This window comes from Micromys minutus, assembly GCF_963924665.1.
Source record: "Micromys minutus genome assembly, chromosome: 19".
In the NCBI taxonomy this organism is placed as follows: domain Eukaryota; kingdom Metazoa; phylum Chordata; class Mammalia; order Rodentia; family Muridae; genus Micromys; species Micromys minutus.
The window spans coordinates 41484644-41502307 of NC_137954.1; the positions used below are offsets into that span (position 1 = coordinate 41484644).

At 43.2% G+C, this 17664-nt stretch overlaps 1 protein-coding gene across 2 annotated transcripts in view; it reads left to right on the forward strand.

The window, feature by feature from the left end:
• Positions 1-1844: 1844 nt before the first annotated feature.
• FARP2 (FERM, ARH/RhoGEF and pleckstrin domain protein 2) overlaps positions 1845-17664 on the forward strand; it is a 96117-nt gene continuing 80297 nt past the window's right edge. The window contains exon 1 of one of the 2 annotated variants that reach the window (XM_080933018.1): positions 1845-1934. The gene's annotated coding sequence lies outside the window, so the exon portion shown is untranslated. Of the gene's footprint in view, positions 1935-6850; positions 6918-17664 lie in introns of those variants that run through there. The other variant, XM_080933019.1, reaches the window with a different exon arrangement.

Here is a 17664-nt window from a genome sequence, read left to right on the forward strand (position 1 = left end):
AAGAGAGATAAATTAAGAAAACAGATTTCTAATTGTTTAATACAGTTTACTTATCTATTGGTTGGAGTTTTTTGTGTGTTTGAGACAGACTCACTTTGTAACCTGGCTAGCCTTGAACTCTATGTAGATCAGTCTGGTCTCCAACTCAAATCTACTGCCTCTGCCTCTGGAGTGCCGAGATTAACGGTGTATGCCCCCATGCTCAGAGTTTTAAGTTTTCGTGCCTTTTTATTGCATGTGTATGAGTATTTTGTTTACATGCATGCCTTTGAACCATGTACATGCCTGTCCTCCAAGGAGACTACAAGAGGATGTCAGATCCCCAGGAACTGGAGTAACTTACAGACATTTGTGAGCAGCCATATGGATGCCAGGAACTGAATTTATGTGTTCTGGACAAGCAGCCAGTGGCTAAACCATTTCCCCAGCACAGGAAAGTGACTTTAAAAATCTGATGAGATGGCTTAGTGGCTAAGAGTACTTGCCACATTAACCTGATCAAACCTGAGTCTGATTCCTGAATTCATAATGGGGAAGAACTGTGCGCATGCACGTTTTCTAAGAACCTGCATAACAAACCACGTAACCAAAACTTTATCCTAATCTGGATGGGATTATTCTAATCTGGGTGGATAATAAACCTCTTCAGTTTTAGCCTCACACCTACTTGTCAGCCTGACCCCTGCATTGACCACCCAGTACCACTGGAACCTTTCTCATCCTCTTGCTTTCTAAGCAGTTCTGTTGTCTAAAGTTGCTCATGTCTAACCTCATTCTTGCCTTTCCCAGCTCCTTAAAGACATCACACTTAGTCGTAGCATGCTGATCCAGTCAGCTTGTACTTCTAAGTTGCCTTGGGGATGCAGAGGCCTTGGGTTTTCTCACACACACACCCCAGGCCCTCCCTGGGACAAAGGGTAGTAGTGCTGCTCATCTAAGTACACTTGTAGCTGCAGTCAGACACACCAGGGTTTGAACTCGGGACCTATTTGTGTATTTATTTAGCCTAGACTGTGGCTGGTTCAGAGGGCTGGCTCCCTGCAGAGCCATTCAATTAACCAATGGAAGAAGAAAGTGAGGGTGCTACAAGTCACAGAAGTGGAAAGACTAGAAGCCAGTCTCACCATTTTGATTTCTAGAGAGCCTCAAATCCAAAGGGGAACAGAGGACTCTTAGTGTAGTCTGCCTCCAGTCAGCACCTCAAAAGCGACCCTCTAGGAACATCGGGTGTCTACAGGCCATGGTTCCCCTAGTCGCAGGTTGGGCCGGACAGATGGGAGATAGGAAAGGAGCCTGGCAGTTAGGCGGTTCTGACTAAGGCATTCACACCAGGATAGTTCCGTGAGCTCAAAGTCCAAGGCTCCACCCAGAACCCTGGCCGCCCAGCTTTCCAAAACCAGGCTGTAGGCTGAGACCCGCCCGTGGGCCAAAGTTCTGCCCAATGCCTACGTAGGGCCCACCCGCGTTCCAGAGTCCAGGTCTGGGGTAGTCCTCCAGTTTGTTCCAAGGCAGCGTCCAAGACGGAATTCTCCGCACCGTGCCAAAGCGAAGACTAAGACCGGGAACTCGCGGCTTTCCTAAATCCCACCCAGCACCGAGTTCTCAGGTCCTAAAGCCCCGCCCAGGGCCGAGGACCCGCCCAGCGTGCCTAAGCCCTGTTGCTCCGGCGGAGAAGCTGCAGCTTTGCTTCTGACTTTCTGGCTCTGTCGCCCCGCCCTGTCCCGTGTGATGACCAATCAGCGCTAGGTGTTGCTCTTGCAGGCGACTGTCGGGAGGACCCGCCCTCAGGCCAATCGGCGGTGCGTCCGCGGGGGGGCGGGGCTGCGGCGAACGCGCGGCGGGGGCGGGGAAGCTGCTAGCTGTCGGGATCGGGCGGCGCGGGCGCAGGACGTGGAGGAGGCCTGGCTGGCGGCGGCGCAGGCCGGTGTGGCACGGTGAGGACGCGGCGGCCGTGGGCGGGTAGGGGGGCGAGTAGCGCGGGGGCGGTGGGACTGGCTTGGGCTTCCTTGCCCGGACCTCCGCGGAACCGGAGCGGGACCAGGCCTGAGGCTGGCCGTCCACCAGAGAAAAAGTCCACGCCCGGCTCTGAGGCCTTCGTGAGGCGCGCCAGCTCCTCACAGAGTCCGCATTTGACAACACACATCTGTGAACGGCCTGTCGGTGGAGGGCGAAGGGAGGGAGAGTCTCGGGTCCAGACTGAATGTCCGCTGAGGACTGGCTGCAGTGTTGCTTGTGTAAACGGGCAGTCTGGGGAGGGCTGAGAGTTGCAGAGTTCGTGGAGCCTGTCTGTCAGCAGAGTACCGAGGGCAGGAACATCACATGTAGAGACCAGCTGTCGAGGGGGGTGATCAAGAGTCTGAGTGTCACTCGTGTACAGTGGGTGTCCCGTGGAGGGTTAAGGGCCACAAGAATATCCTGCTGAAGACCACCCCAACCTCCAGGCCAGTGCTCAACAAAGCAGAAACCTTGAGAAGCAGCACCAGGAGCCACAAATGAAAGCCCAGAAGTGCGGCCTTTCCTTCAAAACTGAAAATGAGGTGTTAATGTTCTTACTCTGCTAGGATCTAGAAAAGGTACTGGCCCATTGCATTTTACTCCTCCCAGATTATAAGCACCTTTGCCATTTACAACGTGGCAGTGATTTCTTAAGCTCTTCCATGCCCCAGTAATGGAGGTGAAAAGTAGAAGTGAAAACAAGGCATTCATGAAGGAAATAATGTTGATACATAGTGCTGAGAAAGAATGGAGAGACTTAAGATTCCCAGCAGAATCTTTAAAAGGGTGGCTTTTCTTCCTAGCTTTGTTCTGTCTCCATAAGGTGTTTTTGACTGGACCTCTGTGAAAATGTTTGGTAATTAGAGGGCAACACTGTTAGAGTCGGTCTTGTGGAAACAGTGTTATAATCGACAGCGCAGATTCTCTCAGGGTTGGCAAGATGGAAGAGGTCATTTGAAATTGGGAGGTTAGTAAGTAACCTTTACTTGTAGGCCAAATAAAAGTTTGCACCTGGGAAGGTATTAGCAAGCACTTTGTGGCTATTATGTTGTAAGTTCTACAGTCTTCAAAGGAGATGTTCAAGTTACACTGTCGTCCCCCCCCACACACACACCATGTTTTGTTGAGACAGTTTCCATGGCCCCAGCTGGCCTCTAATTCCCTATCCTCCTTTGTCAGCCTTCTGAGTGCTGAGGGTACACAGTTGGAGCATGGGTGTGCGTCACAGCATCCTATGCACAGCCCATTTTAAATAAAGCACAGAATGACGTTGACTGGTGGGGTTTTGGATGACTCTCTGGGATATGTGTAAAGCCAGCCATTGACCCTGCTCCCCTAGTGCCCTTGCTTTGTCACATTATATGGATGGTCATTATCAAGATAGGTTCCTTCCTACAAATTCCTTTATAGAGAGGAACTCAGGTATATCTCGCCTTTGCCCCCTGCCTTAAGTTTCTCATCCATAGAGTGGGTTTAGAATGTACTTACCTCAGATGCTTGTTGTGATGACTAAGAATCAGTTTTTCAAAGCTGCGAAGATGCCCTGCCACTAAGTACTTACCAGGAACCGTTACCACCAAGTGAAAGAGCGACCTGAGTCTGTGGTAGCACAGGCTAACCCTAGGTATTTGTAAGAAGAGTTAGAGAACTGGGGATTCCACAGTTAGCCTGCTTGGAAGGGAGGACATGGACTTCATTGCCTAAGCAAAGATTAACTCATGGGTAACTCCAAGGGGTGCCATCATGTCTGTCTGTCAGTTTCCTCCTTTCGAAACACCCCGGCTTCTAGTCACGTGAACCCCTACTGTATTCAGACATTAACAGATTTCTCTAAATCCTGCCAATCATTTCAGTTACATTCATAGTTTCCTTTTCCTTGTTTTCTCTCTATGAACTCTGTACATGCCCTGCCCTGTGTGCAGTAAGAACACACTGAAAAGCTGGGTGACTCTAGTCTGTTCTCTAAGATCAGCATACAGCCCTTTGGCTCTGTGTATCTTTTGAGGTGACAGTTTTACTTTATCGTTTAGAATTAACATGCATCAAACGTAGCATGATAAAGTCCAGTGTTATAATTTCCTCAGGAGTGTTTATGTGGGCAATGATTGTGGTCTGCTGTTTTGGGAAAGCAACTACTAGTATGTGATATTTTGATTTTTGAAATCCCATTTTAAAAAAATAAACTGATAAGCAAGCCTTGTATCAATCAGGTGGTTAAGTAAGTACTCTTGGCTAGTAAACATTCTTTGGCAAACTAATTCCTGTCCCTCCTCAAAGGATAATTTGAACCATTTTGATCCCGGTAAATATGCTTTAAGTAGTTTTTTAAAGATTTATTTATTTTGTTTATCTGAGTACACTGTGGCTGTCTTCAGACACACACCAGAAGAGGGCATCAGATCCCATTACAGATGGGATCCCACCATGTGAGTCACCATGTGGTTGTTGGGAATTGAACTCAGAACCTCTAAAGAGCATTCAATGCTCTTAACTGCCGAGCCATAGGCTTTTAACCTTAACAATGAAATGGTGTGCACATAAACATTAACGTGTTAAAAAGAAGTATGTATGAGGAAGTGGACAGAGTTGGGAGGTCAGGATGATGGAAATGATTGTGTTTTAGATTTGTAGGATTATTTCCCACTAAACCTGGTATTTTTGCTACCTTAAAAAAAATCTGAAAAGAGTTATGCCTAGCCTTATTACCCGAATCAGATCTGGGGACACACGTGGTAGAAAGAGAGAAACTACTTTCCAAAAAAATGTGTTCTGATCTCTTTATGTGAATAGTGTCAAACATCTGTGCACACACATACACAAATAAATGTAATTAAAAACCTCAGGGGAAATGCATTATAATGTGACAGGATACAGTGATGAGACCCTGCTTTGGTTCATCTCTCCTCGCCAGCCCATCCTGATCACATCCGAAGATAAACTTGGTATGTCCCACCCCAGATTGTATGGACTTCTGTCTAGTTAAACTACTAGAACTCTAACAGTCCAGCACCAGGCAGCTTCCTCTTCTCTCCTCTGTTGTCTTGAACTGTCTGTACTCTGCCTTTGCTTACCTCTATTCACTCACAGGTGATGTGCCCACATCACCTGATTGAGACAGGATCTGCCCAAGTAGCCAGATTACATGCCTCTTCCTCAGGAGTACTGGGAATAAAGGTGTGCCACTGTGCCTCACCCGATCTCTCTCTTCCTGTGAGACCCCCATCCCTCTGTGACTGCAGTGGACAGGTGGTCCTGTGAGCTTATTTAATTGTTTCAGCTTCTCAATTAAACTCCTTTGCATGCATACCACAGAGTCAGGGTGGAGTTGAGGACATCTGCAGAGGTGAGGAACTGCTAAGTCATTCACCTCTATGAGCTGGAGTTCCTTGAGCTATAATGTGGGAGCACCACCACGTGTTACAGGTAGTTTGGGGTGATAAATGACACAGTGTAAAGCAAAGGGCTTGGTCTGGGCCTCCTGGCAGAGGTGGTTACTTGGGATGCTATGGCTATTGTCTGTGTGTGAGTACTGATTAGGCTTTTTGGTTAGTCTTTCCCCTTAACCCCAACTCCTCTTTCATCAGGCGAATTCCTCTGCCAGTCTCACTGTGTAATTTTTTCCACCATCTTACATCACCTCTCTAATAAAGGGATTTTTCTCCCGTAGTAGGTCCTATATATCCTTAAGCGTTTAGAGTTGCTATAGTATCAGAATCAATATATTATCAGATGGACAAATGTTTGACTACAATAATAAAGCTTGTGGTGTATGTGTGGGGGGGCAAAGTCTGATGCCAGGTTTCGAGGAACCTGAAGCACATACAATTAGAAAGGGGTAGACGGCTCACGACACCTATAATTAATTTCATCTCCAGAGGACTGAGACACCTTTGGTCTCTGTGGGCACCTGCACTCAAATTGCACATACCCCCACACACAATTTAAGATGATAAATATAAGTCTTTTAAAAGAAGTCAGTTACAAGTAAGAAGCTAATTTACTAAGTAAACATTTGCCTAGTATGAGATAAAGCTCGAAGATAGGAATGTAGTTGATGAACAGCGAGTGTTTTCCTAGCACACATAAAGCCCTGAGTTTGATCCTCAGGGCCACTTAAACTGAACACAGTGCCACATCCCTGTAATCTCAGGAAAACCAGAAGTCACGGTCATCAAGCACAGCCAGAGATACATGAGACCCTGTTTGGAAAAAAAAAATGGAAAGAAACATGAATTACGTTACTTAGAATCCTTTTTTCTTAGCTATGTATTTTAATTTTCTTCTCATGGCAGTGAGAAAATAGGATCCATTCATTCCTCTAGAAGAGCTGATACATTTTTATTGGTAGGATACATAATCTGTGATTTTACATACAGGCATATTTTCTAGTAGTGCACAGACAGCTTTGCATCCCCTGGATTAGTGGGGAATGGACAGATTTTTTGTTGTTTTGTACAGTTATATTTAATAAGAAAACATACATCTAGGGCATACGTACAGTTATAATTCTACATTATTGCCCTGTTTTCCAATAGAGAAGGACTTGCATTTTGTCTTCTGAGAACTGAACTCTACCTAGTTCTAGCATCTGTTGAAAATTTCCTCTAAAAGGACCTTCTGCCCCCCTGTATTTTATCCTTGTCTCTTTTCCATTGCCCATGCTCCTTCCATGCCAGATATTAGTGGACCTTAGATATCAGTGAACCCACTTGGGTGGCCTTAGGACCTTGTCACATAGTACTAGGAGAACATTTCAATGACATGAAACTAATGGCAGGAAACTTAAATGTACTTCCACCTTAATAGCTTCCAGAAATGTCAGCTGCTCCTCCAAGTTCCCTTCTCAGGAAAGAATGGCACAGGCAAAGTTTCATTGGAAAGATCCAACAATCATAAGTGATTACAACCAGAGTAACTTTTTGGTAAGTTTTACAGAATCATATGACCTTTTACAGAATCAAGAACACTTTGCTTGGGGTCTTACCAGTAGCGGGCCCATGTGAGAGACCTAGAAACCTGAGCCAGACTAGCTTTCTTTTTTATCATCAAATTATTTTGCTTGGGCATTTTTCCACCCTATGCTTGATGAGAAATAAGCTAATAACGTTTGAAGTGAAGGTTCTAAGTGCATTTTCATTAGCCAGTGGGGATTTGTTTGGGAAGGAGGAAGTGGTGTTGGAAATGAATTTATAAGGCTTTTTACTAAATATTTTGTCTATTTCTATAAAAGTTACAGGGTTTTTTTTTTGTAGTTGTTATTATGGAAAGCAGTGGAGAATAGACCACAATATCTAAATAATAAATAAATCCCAGTGTTAAAGATATTTATTTAGTTAGTTTAGTTTTTTGAGACAGGGTTCTTTGTGTAGCTCTGGCTGTCCTGGAACTTACTCTCTAGTTCAGGCTGGTCTTGAACACAAAGATCCACATGCTTCTGCCCCCAAGTGCTGGGATTAAAGACATGTACCACCACACCCAACGAAAAGTATTTCTTTTTATAAATTGAACAACTTTATTTTTAAAAAACAAAGATAAATGTTCAGATTTTAAGCATTTTTGCATAAAAGTATATGAATACATTTTTGTCAGTACTTGAGTTTTTTAAAGATCTGATAGTATGCATTAAGGTCTTACTAGTTACAACGAGCAGAAAGTACATGTAAAACAAGATGTAACCTGGAAATAGTCAAAGTTTTCTCAGTGTGTAAAGATTAAGCATAATGGTTTTTCATTTTCTTTTTCTTTTTCTTTTTTTTGGCCTTTGTTTTTTCTTGAACTTCATATAGTCTGTGAGTTGTTTCTGGGGTGTTCAGAGCTTTCTGGGGTTAGTATCCAGTTATCAGTGACTGCATATTATGTCTGTTCTTTTGTGACTGGGTTATCTCACTCAGGATGATATTCTCTAAATGCATCCATTTTCTTAAGAATTTCATAAAGTCATTGTTTCTGATAGCTGAGTAGTACTCCATTGTGTAAATATACCACAATTTTTGTATCCATTCATCTACTGAAGGACATCTGGGTTCTTTCCAGCTTCTGGCTATTATAAATAGGGCTGCTATGAACATTGTGGTGCATGTGTCTTTGTTGTATGTTGGAGCTTCTCTGGCGTACTAAAAGTATTTTTTAATTGAACTGTTTTAGAAAAACAAAACATGAGCAATTATATTCTTTGGAAGGTTGGCAGCTATCAGTAGAACCTTGATGAAGGCCAGTACAGGTGTTTTCAGGAAGGTATGTGATTTCAAAGGAAGCATACTATTATCAGTACAAACAGCTGGAAAAGAAAAGAGGCGAAGGGAAGAGGGATGGGGGAATCTGTATGATGGGTTACTGGGAGGAGGGGGCAGATACTGGGATGCAAAGTGAATGAATAAATAAATAAGAAAGAAATTAGTACTTTCCCCTCTCTCAGTAAGAGCCACTGTAGAAGAGTTTGGGGTTGTTTTTAAGGGAGGATGTGTTCATTTTGGTTCATGGTTTAAAATGCATGATGGTGGAACTTGGTGTCTGGGAGTTGTAGGATGCACTCTGTCCTGGCCTTTCCACTCCTTGCCTGGGGCATCTGGATGTGTGCGTGGTGCAGCTATGGAGGGAGGACTCTGAAAGCAAAAGGTAATGGGCAGTGGAGTTGAAGGCTAGAAGTTGAAAAGCCAGTATACATCAACAGAGAGCTTTCTGCTTTCCCTCCACTGTCCCCTGGCCTGATCAGAATGTTCAAAACCTGGAGGTGGGCTCCAGGTAGGGATAAGAACTACAGAGAAGCTTTCTGGTTTGGGATCAAGAGGAGAGAGGGAAAATCTACATTTTCTTCTTTGCCTCTCAGTCATTCCTGTAATGGTCAGTTGCTTCCCCCACCCTCTCTCTTCCCTCTTGGAGCCTTCTTCCTAGAGAAAATACAAGGTAAGAAATTCATGGGCAAGCAAGGCTGCAAAAGTCCCAAATTTCTGGCTAAAGAACTGAAAAGAGATCTTTATGAACAGGGAAGTACAGCAGAGAGAACATAGAAAGCTTGGGGAAAGTGCCTGGTAAAGTCTATGGAGTTAGAGGCTCAACACTGAGCATGTATGGGTCAAAAACTGAGAACCCAGGACCTGTCGAGATGGTACAGCAGATTAGAGAGCACCGTCTGCTCTTCAGAGGACCTGGGTTCAAATCCAAAACCCTACATAGCAGCTCACAACCATCTACAACTCTAGTTCCTAAAGATCCAGTTCCTTTTTCTGGCCTCTGCAGCTGGTCAGACTAGTAAAACCCATGTACGGTTTTACTGAGGAATATCAGGGGCTCTGAATTAGAGTTTGTACTGACAGAATATTCCACAGAAGACTGGATGGGACTGGCATTTTGAATCTAGCCAGGCTAGTGTCTGCTCATCAGAAATACCAATACGCTCCACAGGACATAAATAAGACCCACACTCCAACAGCACAGTGTTCTATAAGTCCAAAGACACTCAGATCTGAAACCCCAGGGAAATGATCACACGCAAAAGAGAGACTAAAGCTGAAGAGATGTAAACATTGAACTGATCTGAGAATTTTGTGGATTTATTTGAAAGGAAGGGAATCTCAGTTGAGAAAATGCCTCCATAAGATATGGCTGTAAGGCATTTTCTTAATTAGTAATTGATGAGGGAGCACCCAGGCCACTGTGGGTAGTGCTGTCCGTGGGCCGGTGGTCCTGGGTTCTGTAAGAAAGCAAGCTGAGCGAGCCACGAGAAGCAATCCAGCAAGTAGCACTTCTCCACGGCCTGTACATCAGCTCCTACCTCCAGGTTCCTGCCCTGTTTTGAATTCTTGTCTTGACTTCTTTAATGATAAATAGCAATCTGGAAGTATAAGCCAAACAAACTCTTTTCTCCCCAACTTGCTCTTTGGTTATGGTGCTTTATTACAGCAATAGAAAGCCTAAGTTAAGATTGTGGCCTCTGTGGCTGCTAATTCCTAGCATTCATCCTGGAAATGTGTTATATAGTGAAGCCACATTGCAGATATAATTAAGAGTTATACTAACTAATCAGCTCACACTGAGTAGTGAGGCTTGCTGGGATTGTTCAGGTTACCCACCCATGTGATTAGAATTCTGCAGGGATCTTTCTCCAGATGATACCAGAAGAGAGGGTTAGAAACATGGGTTTTCAGTGTGTTCTTCCTCCCTTAGAAGGGACAGGAGCCGAGAATGAAGGCAGCTTACTAGTATACCTGGGGGGGGGGGGGGTCAAACCTGAACCGAGGACACTTGCCTAGTGCTTATGGGGCCCACCATAAAAAGAGGGGTTTTGTTTTTGGTTATAAAATTTTGTTGTACATAAAATTAGAACATCTAGCAGTTGTCTGAAGCAAGTGAAGGAACTGATAAATCTATTTGATGTCAGATACTCAAACAATTATGGGGTAAAGGTAAAGCTTTAAGGCTGATAAAGACCAGCTGTGTCCAAGGAAATTGTCTTGTGCTTTCTGTGGTGGTTGTCTGAAGTGTTCTTCCTTTCTGTATCTACTGTTGGACATGCCCAGGTAGGAGGCCTGTGATCACAGAGCTTTATGATGCATATTTTATTTTGGATGGATAAGTACTATAAATTAGTTGGCTTCAAAAGCATACCAACTTTCAGTTGAGCTGCTTATTAAAACACTTTTGGGTCAGTGGCAGAGTTGGAACTAGATCCTGTGTGTGATGCTTCTAAAATTTTCCTCCAGGCACCTGCTGTCCTCATCCCAACAGATGACTGCCTGACTCTGGCTTCTGTTGGTATGGTGTGTGTGCATACCGTGGGCACATTCATGTGTGTGGATGTATGTTGACTTCAGGTGTCTTCATCACTTTCCACTTTATTTTTTGAAACAGTGTCTCTCTAAATATGGCAGTTTGAATGAGAGTGGCCCCAAAGCTCATGCATTTGAATACTTAGTTCCTTTTTGGAAGAGATGCATCGTTGGGGTGGGTTTGAGATTTCAAATGATGCTTGCTATTCCCAGTGTTTCTTACTCTTTCTGCATCCAGGTCAAGATAAAATCTCTCAGCTGTCCCTGTCCCACTGCCTTTGTTCTGCCATCACGGCTCTAACTCTCTGAAACTGTAAGCCCCAAATCTTTTTTTTTTTTAATATTTATTTATTTATTTCATGTATGTGAGTACACTGTCGCTGTCTTCAGACACACCAGAAGAGGGTGTCGGATCTCCATAACAGATAGTTGTAAGCCACCATGTGGTTGCTGAAAATCAAACTCAGGACCTCAGGAAGAACAGTCAGTGCTCTTAACAACTGAGCCATCTCTCCAGCCCCATGCCTCAAATCTTTTATAAGTTGCTTTGGGCATGGTGTTTATTTGGTTTTTGTTTTTTAATCACATCAGTAGAGAAATGACTAAGAAAGTAAATGTAGAGCTCACAAATTAAACAAGACTGGTAAGCCAGAACACTCCAGGGATCTGCCCATGTCACTGCTAGTATATGTGGGTTCTGGTGACCCAGACTTAGGTCCTTATGCTTGTACAGCATCTCTCCAACTGGGCCATTTCCCCAGTTCTGTGGCTTCTTAAAGTCCTCATCTACCAGCATGGAAAGTTCTTCACAAATCTCCCTAAGGTGCTAGTGTTTGCTGGTAGGTTCACTTTTCCGCATATGTGCAGGGGATGATTCCAGGTCAGGGATGACTCTAGGTCAGGGGATGATTCCAGTTGTGGTTCCTGTGATGCTGAGGCCATGTCTGCTTCCCTCTGGCAGTGCAACTATGTCTAGAGAGGGGATGTATAGGAAGGCTGTGGGCATTCACTCCTGCCCATCTGCCTAGCTAGCTGTTTCTCAGACATTGTTTTTCAGCTTCCACATATTGATTACCTTGCTTAGTTATTTTTTTTAACTAGTTGTACTTATAGAACGAGGGATCCATCTCTTGCAACACTGCAGTAATATAGCCCAAGGTTGAGGGAATGGGCAGGAGTTCGATATCAGCTATGAAAGTTAATTCCAGTGATTTGGCTGAGCCTATAAAGGCACTTGTTGACTTGAGTTTCAACCTTGAGACCCACATGGAAGAGTGTGAGAAGCTACTCTCACAAGTTGTTCTATGACCTCCACACACATGTGTGTCACAGATATGTCCACACACGTACTCAAACAGAAGCATAAATGCTTTTCTTTTTTTAAGTTCATAACACTGAGTAGATTTTTAGACAATTTCATGAATAAGATAAGTATCATATATCATATTCTGTCCTGTTTGGTTAGGCAGCAAAGAAATTTGCCTCTTAATTCTCTCATAGGGACCCAGGTTTTCAAGGAAGGCAGATGTTCACTGACCAACAGCACTTTAGTCACCTCGTCCCTGTGGACAGTAGACTGTGCCTTTGTTCAGAGAGAGCAAGAATCTTCACCATCAGATTGAGGCTTGAAGCTGACTCTGTCACTTCTGAGTCAAATGTTTCTTGGCAGCCCCTTTTATTTATTTACTTTCTTAGAGCAGTTTTAGTGCAGAGCTTTACCATACACATTCCATCCTATACATCCCCACTGTCAGCAGAACTTTCCCATATACACCCATCCTATACATCCCCACTGTCAGCAGAGCTTTCCCATATACACCCATTCTATACATCCCCACTGTCAGCAGAGCTTTCCCATATACACCCATTCTATACATCCCCACTGTCAGCAGAGCTTTCCCATATACACCCATTCTATACAGCCCCCCAATGTCAGCAGAGCTTTCCCATATACACCCATTCTATATAGCCCCCCACTGTCAGCAGCCCTTACTAGAGTAGACATCTGTTACATCACCACCATCTCCAAAGCCTTTGCCAGCTTTTAAGCTGAATTTTTCAGCTGTAGGAAAGGACATGTCATAGTGTTTTTTTTTTTTAATTATTATTTTAAAATGGGAATGTAACCAAAGCTGCCAAACTTGTAGTGAATGGTACAAAATAATGGAAATTGTTTCCAGCTACCAGAGATATTTTTAGGAGTGCAGACTCCAAAGCATTCCATTCACATGGAAAAAAAATGAGAAAATTGCTTGAGTTCCATATAGGTTGCTGGTTCTCTGCACTGCCTTTTTATGGACTTCTGGGTCGGTGTTCTAGTAGGTACCCAGACAGAGCAGAATCTGACGATAGGCTCCCAGAACTGCTGTGGTCTTGCTGTATTTCACCTAGCCTTAATATTTATTCATAAGCACACAAAGCAAAATAAAGTTCAGTCCTGTTAAGTCATATCTTACATAGGGCGGATTTAGAGCACCCCCCCCCATTGTTGCTCATATCAGATAAGAGCAAATGATGCTGAGTGAAGCAGCCTGTCATTCTGCAGCAAGAGCCTAGCTGTTGAAGCCATTGAGAGTTCAGGGATGAAGGTTAACTAGTGTTACAGTACTGAGATTGTCAATCAGTTTTCTATCAAGGTCTTTACTTTTAATCTCTCCTAAACTTAGTAATTTACTGAGCCTTAAAGTCTTAACCTTAAGTCTCTGTCTCATCTTGAGGCTGAGCACTTGTTAAGTAGGTAGTTCATGCCCCATTACTGTTGCAGAGCAGCACAGATTTGTCTTTGAAATTACAGCAGAGTGCCTCCAAGTCACTTCTTATCCAAACCACTGTGAATAAAAGTGTCTTAGGACTCTGGATCTCACCTGCCACTCTGTGAATGACTTACTTTGAGTCAAATGAAAAGAAAGACTAAGGTCGGTGCTCAGAAGGTGTGTGATCTTGCAGAGGTGTCTCTAGTGAGACACATAGTTCAGCTTAGATAGTTAGCCCTCAAGCTCTTCTGTGTCTTTTGTTCTTATGGCAATGAACTCATTATGTTAAATGAAAAGTTACAGCTGGGATAGAGCTAAGCTGTTTTAAATATATTTTTATTAAGTAAATATATAACATGAACTTGTGGCTTAATTTTGTAGGGTTTTGTAAAGATTTGTTTTATAAATGTGTCACATGCTTAGGCAGATGCCTTTGGAGACCAAAAGAGGGTGTTTGGTTCCCTGAAACTAGAGTTACAGTGGTTGTAGGCTTCCTGATGTGAGCTAGAAACTGAGCCCAGGTTCTCTGCAAGAACAGCAAATACTCTTAACCACTGAGCCATCTCTTCAGCTCCATTTTGTTTGTCTTTGAGACAGTGTTTAAGAGCATTTCTGTTTGCAGAGGACCTGGGTTTGATTGCCAGCATACACACGGCAGTTTAGAACTGTCTATAACACATTTCAGGGAGTCAGTGCCCTCCTCTGAACTCCTCATGAACCAGGCATGCATGTGGCACACAGACATACATGCAAGGAAAATACTCATATACCAAATATAATATTTAAAAAGAAAGGAAAGGAGGGAGGGAGGCAAGCTTGATGTTCTTGTGAGAGGACCTAGGTTTGATTCACAATCTGTAATTTCAGTACCATAGGATCCAGGTCTTTCTTTTGATTTCCGAACTCCTTTTGAAAAGGTCTCTGTTTAGTTCCTAGGTGGCTCACAACTGTCCATCATTCAAGTTCCAGGAGATCTGATGCCCTTTTATGCCCCTTTATGTACTCAAATTTACATGTAGGCAAAGCATACACATAAAAAATAAATATAAAATAGGGACTGGTTACGAGCACTTGTTAAGAGAGAGTCTTACTATGCAGCCTGTTAATCACCTGCCTCAGCCTCCTAGATGCTGCATATCTCATTTGTGCACCACCACACTGTGTGGGTTAACGTTGTATAAAATGAATGGTGTCTGCCCTAGGAGTACTTAGTCTGTGCCTGATTAAGTGAGAGGAACTCTTATCTGAGTGAGCTAATAATAACTTTCTTTGCATTTTCTTCTTACATTTTTTCCATCTTAATGTGTACTTCTAGGCCATGTGTTTGTCCTTGTTCATTTTCTTAGAACTGCATGGTTAGATACAGTTATTTTATAAAGAATACAATAGAATGAAGAATTTTCCCTCTGAACTGAGCCCAGTGTCATGTTCCCATTGCCCAACACTTGGGAAGCCGAGTTAAGAGGATGGACTGAACCATGAGCCAGGGATGTAACAATACCCTGTCTGTAAATAAGTACATATAAAAATAAGTGAAAACTACATAGAAAAATAAATTAGATAGCCTCTAACATGTATTTTGACTTTATGTATATTTAGAGTTGTAGCCTTACTTATGGGGAGGTTTGCTGTGATGACCAGAATAAAACACACACTTTGTTTCAGCAGAGCTAACTTCAGTGAATCAGTTTTCCCATCACTATAACAAACTTTCTGAGAAAACAACTGCAGGGAAGAAGCCTTTATTTCTTAGGCCACAGTCACTTCCCTGTTGATTTCTGGGTCCATTTGTGGTGAAACAGAACATCACAGCAGGGAGCTTATGTGGGGTAAAGCAGCTCACCTCCACAGCGGCAGAGAGATGCTGACCGATGCCCTTAAGTAGACCCTAAGGCAGTGGTTCCTAGACTCATATTAATGTTAACGGTGTGGGTACTAACTCTCTTAAGTATTGGTCTGTTGTCTCAGTCTTCAGTCCTACATACTCTAGTGTACAGTGCACTGCTTGATGAGACAGTGCAAGTAAATGCTTTAATGCCACAGATACTAAATAACTACTTAGCTGCCCTCAAGGAGCATCCAGACAAGGGAGCTTCTGAAGCTAACTGAGCTTCACATGTAAGTAGCTGGTTCATTCATTGGTTTGAAATGGCTCTCTACGGGAATTAAGATGGAAAAATTAACTTAGTACCATTATAAATAGTTTATTTCTGTGCATATGTGTGAATGCACATGTACTGTGGCACATTTGTGGTGGTCAATGAACAGCTTTCTGGAGCCAGTTCGTCCTTCCACCTTTCGTGAGTCGTGGGCTGGAGCTCAGGTCATCAGGCTGGACAAAGTGCCTTTACTTGCTGAGCCTTCTCACCGGCCCTTGTGTTGTGCTTCCCCAAAAGATTTTAGCCTCCTTAATAAACTGGATGCGCCGAACACTTCTCAACCAAGACCCTTGTGGGATTGGGCTTTAAAAAGGAGTTGATTGGCAGTGAGTCATGAAAAAACTTTTCAAAATAATCTAAAGGCTACAAGATCCTTTGTCTGGTTTATCTGGATAATAAGATATGCATGTAGACAGAAAAGGACCCTCAGCAATGGTTGGCATATGAGGGAGCGGCCTGGGGATTGAGTGCGTTTGTTTGTTGTCTTAGTGCTGAGGACTTAACTCAGAACCTTGTCCTGCACTGAGCCTTCCTTTCGCTACTGAGCTACAGCCTCGGCCCAAGTGAGATAAATTCTTCAAAAGGTTACTACGGTTAGCAGAAGACATTTGCAAAGTTATTTAAGAGACATCAGTACATTTTGCAGATTACATTTTTTATTGGTTAAACACCTGGTGTCTGTGTTTCACTTGCACTACTTGCCCTGTTCTTTTGTTATATGGTGTTTTACTGTTTACCATTTTTCTTGTTTTATTTTGTTTCTTTTTAAAATCAGGTTCTCACTGGATGAACCAGGCTGGCCTCAAACTCACCGCATCTCTGCCTCCTGAGTTTTCTCACCCAGCTTGTTTAGTTTTGTTTTTGTTGGTGTTTGTTGTTTTAGAGATGGTTCCATATAGATCAAGCTGGTTAGAACTCTCTATGTAGCCAAGGATGATCTTGAACTTAGAGCTATCCCTCTGCCCTCTTCCTGAGTGCTAGAATTAGGTGTGTGCTACACCTGGTTCATGTGATGCTGGAGACTTAACTCCAGACTTTGTTCATGCTGGGCATGTACTGTAATAACTGAGCCTCATCCCTACCCCTTAATTTTCTTCAATTTGATTTTATAACATAAATAATGTTCTTAAGAAGGAAAACTCCCATAAGCAGTAAGTTTCTTAGTACAGGGAGATTATGAGATTCTAGTTGATACTTAGCTTGGTTTTTGTTAAAAGTGGTGAAGAAATTACCCATCAGACTTAACAGCTTTAAACCAGGCCTTTCCTGTAGTGTAGTAAGGAGGACAAAAACGACCCTGGCCCTCTTGGGCCGTCTGTTAAATGGTTGTCAATAGTACTTTTGAGGTGGGGTATAATTTGAGAACAGTGTGGGGCAGGTGTCTGCATTTAACAGATCCTTTTCTGAGCTGTCATTTGGTGCCATACCACAGATTTCCTCCTGAATGACCTGTGGAAAGTGATCTACCCTAGAAAATGCCAGGAGCACAAAGCTGGCAAAGACAGGTCTGACTGTTTTCATGTACTGCATCCCTAGTAGCACTCTTCTCACACTGAGCCAATGTAAAAGACAGGTCCATGGATGCTTCAGTTTACTGTGAAGATGCCAGATACATGTTAATGCTATCCTATTACTTTTACTAGAAAGACCCTGTCTAGCACTTGGACGAAGTGGGTAGCACACATGCTGAAAAGGGAGACTTTCTGGGTATTGAGCAGTGCTAAGACAAGAGATAGCCATAGGTTTTCTCCTTAACTGGGAGTGGTAATGATGTTACCCATGCGTGCTTTCTGCAGGCTCAGGGAGCTAATCTCTGTGCCCAGCTCAGAGCACCTTGGAAATATTACTAAGGGTTTTATTCATTTTGTGCTGCAACTGTATATATAGGAGATAAAAAACTTGTCTATGTTCCTTACTTTATTGTAATTTAAGACTCACAGAAATAAATACTTGATATTGTGGGTTCCTATGAACCCAATGTCTTTTTTAGCC